Source organism: Nanorana parkeri, unplaced genomic scaffold (assembly GCF_000935625.1).
Source record: "Nanorana parkeri isolate BGI_ZX_2015 unplaced genomic scaffold, ASM93562v1 scaffold3321, whole genome shotgun sequence".
Taxonomy (NCBI): Eukaryota; Metazoa; Chordata; class Amphibia; order Anura; family Dicroglossidae; genus Nanorana; species Nanorana parkeri.
Genome location: NW_017309589.1, coordinates 15,340 through 20,286, shown reverse-complemented (window position 1 = coordinate 20,286; position 4,947 = coordinate 15,340).

Sequence of the window (4,947 nt, the reverse complement as noted above, 5' to 3'; positions counted from 1 at the left end):
AATGCTGGCTCTTCATTGCTGGCTCCCCAATGCTGGCTCCTTAATGCTGGCTCCTCATTGCTGGCTTCCCAATGCTGGCTTCCCAATGTTGGCTCCTCATTGCTGGCTTCCCGATGCTGGCTTCCCAGTGCTGGCTCCCCAATGTTGGCTCCTCATTGCTGGCTCCCCAATGCTGGCTCCCCAATGCTGGCTCCCAAATGCTGGCTCCCCAAAGTTGGCTTCCCAGCGCTGGCTCCCCAATGCTGGCTCCTCAATGCTGGCTCCTCAATGCTGGCTCCTCAATGCTGGCTCCACAGTGTTGGCTTCGCGCTGGCTCCCCAATGCTGGCTCCTCAATGCTGGCTCCTCAATGCTGGCTCCACAGTGTTGGCTTCCTAGTGATGGCTCCTCATTGCTGGATTCCCAATGCTAGCTTCCCGGTGCTGGCTCACCAGTGTTGGCTTCCCAGTGCTGGCTCCTCATTGCTGGCTCCTCATTGCTGGCTCCCCAGTGTTGGCTGCTCAATGTTGGCTCCCCAGTGTTGGCTTCTCATTGCTGGCTCCCCAAAGTTGGCTCCTCATTGCTGGCTCCCCAATGAAGGCTCCCCATTGCTGGTTCCACAATGCTGTTTTTTTTCAATGCTACCTCAATGTTGGCTCCTCAATGCTGGTTCCTCAATGCTGGCTTTCCAGTGCTTGCTATTCAATGCTGGCTCCTGAGTGTTGGCTTCCCAATGCTGGCTTCCCATTGGCCCTTTCTTAAATGGCGTCATTTACCTCAATTGCTGCTGCAAGGTGTTCCGTAAGTAAGATGCAGAGTTGAGGAGATAAAAGGCATCCTTGCCTCATCCTATATGGATGCCAATGGAGAGGGACATTTCCTTCAAATTCCTTTAGAATATCATAGAGACTGATGCTTGGCTGGGTCATCAGAAACAGGCTCCCCAATGCTGGCTCCACTATGCTGGCTTCCTTAATGCTGGTTCCCCAATGCTGGCTCCTCACTGCTGGCTCCTCACTGCTGGCTTCTCAATGCTGGCTCCCCAATGACCATTCCTTGAATGGAGTAATTGACCCGAATTGCTGCTGCAAAGTGTTCCGTAAGTAGAATAGAGGGGATAAGGGGCATACTTACTTCATCGCATATGGATGCCCGGGGGGGGGGGGGGGGGGGGGGGGGGAGAGGCAGGGAGATTTCCCTTAATCTTGATCCTAACTGTGTGCCAATTATACGCGGCCATTATCTTTTGCTGAAATACATCTCCCAAGCCCAGACGGACATGTGTGACTTCCAGGACCACCCTGCCCGGGTAAAATCCTTTTCGGCTTCTGCAGCAAGGAGACATTAGTGGAGATTGAGCGTGATTGAGCATGGGCCATTCGGTAATTGTCTTCATGGTTCTGTCTTCGGCGGGTGACCTGGTACAAGGCCCCTTGTCCTTGATTGTTCAGTCTACAGGCTGGAAACGGCTCCTAAATAAACTGCACTACCGCACTGAGAAAAGCACATTTGCCAACCTGGTTGAGCCGTGTGACGGATGTCTGGATTATTAGATGCAGCCCACATATATGTATTCCAGCTCTGCTGTCTCTCCACTGCTCGCTGCACAGTGAAAAGTCCTCACTCTGTGGCCTCATTTGTTACAAGGTTCACATTGCACTTTTTAGTTATAGTGCTTCCTTAAAGGAGAACTATGAGGGGGGGGAGGGGCTTTTCACTCACCTCATAGTTCTAGCCGACGTGTGACAAGGAGACTGTCACAGGTCGGCTCAGTAGATCGGGAGGTGAGCGAACACATACCGGCGTTCGCTCACCTCTCGATCCTGTCACGGCTGGATGCCCCTCTCCAAGCTGCCATCGCTGACTGGCGGAACGGACGGGGGAGGGGGCGGGTACAGCTGGCTCTGCCTCTAGATAGGCAGAGCCAGCTGTCACTCACGCAGCTGGGCGGATCCCGTCATCTAAGTCGTGATCCGCTCCGGCTGCGGCGTCTCAGTATACCGTGAGCTGTAGCTCCCTATATACTGAGCTTAGGGTGACGGGAGGACGCTAGTTTGTGTCCTCCCGTTAACCTAAGGAGAACTATGGGGAAAACCACTGACCCCATAGTTCTCCTTTAATGTGTCTGTGAAGGTTCTCATTCATCCAGGTGATGGTACAGATGTCAAAAATAAGTCAAGGCGACTGGACTTGCTGTATTTTTCTTCAAGACGTTTCACTTGTCATCCAACCAGCTTTCTCAATTCAGAATGACTTGTGCAAAAATTATCTGGGAATAAATATGGTGAATGTTGCTCCAATCCACAATAATCAATAATCTGTTAGTCGCAACCAGGTGTTGATTGCATTTGCATGATTGGAGTCTAGGAGGTGTTAAAGGAAAACTATGAGGTTAGGGCTTTTCCCCATAGTTCTCCTTAGGGTAACGGGAGGACACAAACTAGCGTCCTCAAGTCACCCTAAGCTCAGTATATAGGGAGCTACAGCTCGCGGTATACTGAGACGCCGCAGCCGGGACGGATCCCGACAATTATGTCTGGATCCACCCAGCTGCGTGAGTGACAGCGGTCTCTGCCTATCTAGAGGCAGAGCCTAGCTGTACCCGCCCCCTCCCCCGTCCGTTCCGCCAGTCAGCGCTGGAGGATCGGACAGGGGAGGAATCCCTGCAGGGAGCCGTGAGTGACAGTCACAGCTCTCTGCAGGGATAGATCGAGAAGTGAGCGAGCGCCTGTATGTGTTCTCTCACCTCGCGATCTACTGGGCCAACCTGTGACAGTTTCATTGTCACAGGTCGGCTCAGATTATGAGGCTGAGTGAAAATCACCCCCCTCATAGTTCTCCTTTAATAACCTGCCCAGAGAGAGGTGATAAAACAGCATTGTATGTGACAGACAATAGATGTCTCCCTCCCCCACCTCTATTCAAGCTTGGCTTCTCCATTATTACATAAATGGCCTCTTTTCAACCAGCCCTCCTCCCTGTCTGGGATGCGTACTTGACTGTCTTCCAAGGAGAGACCTTTTTCCTTTAGATGTAGGTACACTGGTGAATCCTGACCAGAGGGTTTGGCTCTTCTATGCTGTGCCATGTGTTGTGTAGCTGCTGTTTTGTATCACGGACATACAATTCTGAGCACTCCTCCCTGCACTGGACGGCATACACATGAACAACACCCCGGGCCAAGAGGGCCAATTTGCATCCCGCGATTCGTCCACGCAGTGCAAAGAAACAGGTTCCCTTTAATGTTGGGCCAAGAAGCTGCACATGCTCACCTTTACCCTAACCCCCTGTTGCTCCATTTGCCACCAGGAGCTTAGAAAGTGAATCCTGTGCAAGTTGGTAGTCTTGGTTTGCATAAGAAAAAAAGACGCCATTTTTTTTCAACAGAAATTATATATTATGTATTATGTAAAAATGAAAATTAATAATAATAATAATAATACTTGTGTTATGAGATTATTTGACATGCTAGCCGGGCTTGGAAGAGTTCTGCTTCAAATATTAATACAGTCTTGCAGCGTTGGTGTCTTTCTGTTAGTGCCAAAGGGATGTGTGAGTGTCACATGACGCTTCCTCCAGTAGACACCCGGAAATATCCGCTCACATTTGTGCATTCCCCTTTCACCGATGATAACGCGTTCACTGCGACTTTCCAGCTACGGAATGCGGTCACCACGCTGGAGTCTGCGGTCAGCCTAGGGACAGGTGAAGTTTCTGTCCTCGGCGATGTCAAAGGTCTGCCGGGTGTTGCCCGAGAAAGAGACGATTTGGGGTAAACAGACCATAGATCTTCTGCAAGGAGAACACAGGAGGACCAATCAGCAAAGGGTTCATTTGTTACTAAATTTTGGTTACCAAAACTTGTAGAAAATTCTGGACAGAGCGTGGAAAAGGAGGGAACATCTGCTGAATTTTTATTGCCGTCTATGTCCCCACCAGTGAGATTTGTGCCAATGCGTCTCCTATTACGGCATGAATGAAATTCAGGAGATTTGGTCTAAGTTTCACCAATTTGGCAAAGTGTATTGAAGTCAATGGAGAATGGTTGCCTCAGGCGGCATCTTATTGGGCCACGTGGGGGGCACACCGGCTGCCTCCTTTCCGACCAGAGCGTCCCAGGTTCCTATGCTCGGCTCGGCTGCTGTAAACAAAGCTAGCAGGGTCTTGTCCTGTATTAAAAAGGGGATGTATTGCAGGGACAAGTCTATAATTTTGCCACTTTATAGATCATTGGTTCGACCTCATCTGGAGTACGCGGTCCAGTTCTGGTCACCAGTACTAAGAAAAGATGTCCTTGAGTTGGAAAAAGTCCAGCGAAGGGCAACCAAACTAATTAGGGGTATGGAGGACCAGAGCTACGAGACGAGGCTACTAAATTTAAACATGTTCACATTGGAGGTGAGGAGATTAAGGGGGGATATGATTTCCATGTACAAAATGTTTAATGGTGGTAGCAACATTAGCGATAAACTGTTTAAAATTAACTCCGTTACAAAAACTAGAGGCCATCACCTAAAATTGGTGGAAAAAAAATTCCAGCACAAGGGGCGAAGGGGGTTCTTCACAGTAAGATCAGTTAGGGTCTGGAACTCACTGCCACAGGCGGCGATCTCAGCAAATAATGTGGAATTGTTCAAGAAACTTTTGGATGATTTCTTAAGGGACCGTAATATACAGGGGTACAGGTAACATACAGGGGTACAGGTACTCCTAGAATGAGATCCTAATAGGTTGGACTTGATGGACTAATGTCTTTATTCAACCTCAAATACTATGTAACCTGTGATGCTCTGGCCAGCATTTTGCCATGCTCACTGACATCACTGGTTTGCCAGGGACTGAGTGGGATGCTCTGGCTGGCATTCGGCACAGCTCCTGGCAGCAAATGAGGTCAATGAGCTGGGAAGGACACCGGGCAGAACCAGAATCAGAGGTACCATGCATCATCCACCTTTCGCCAATAACCAAC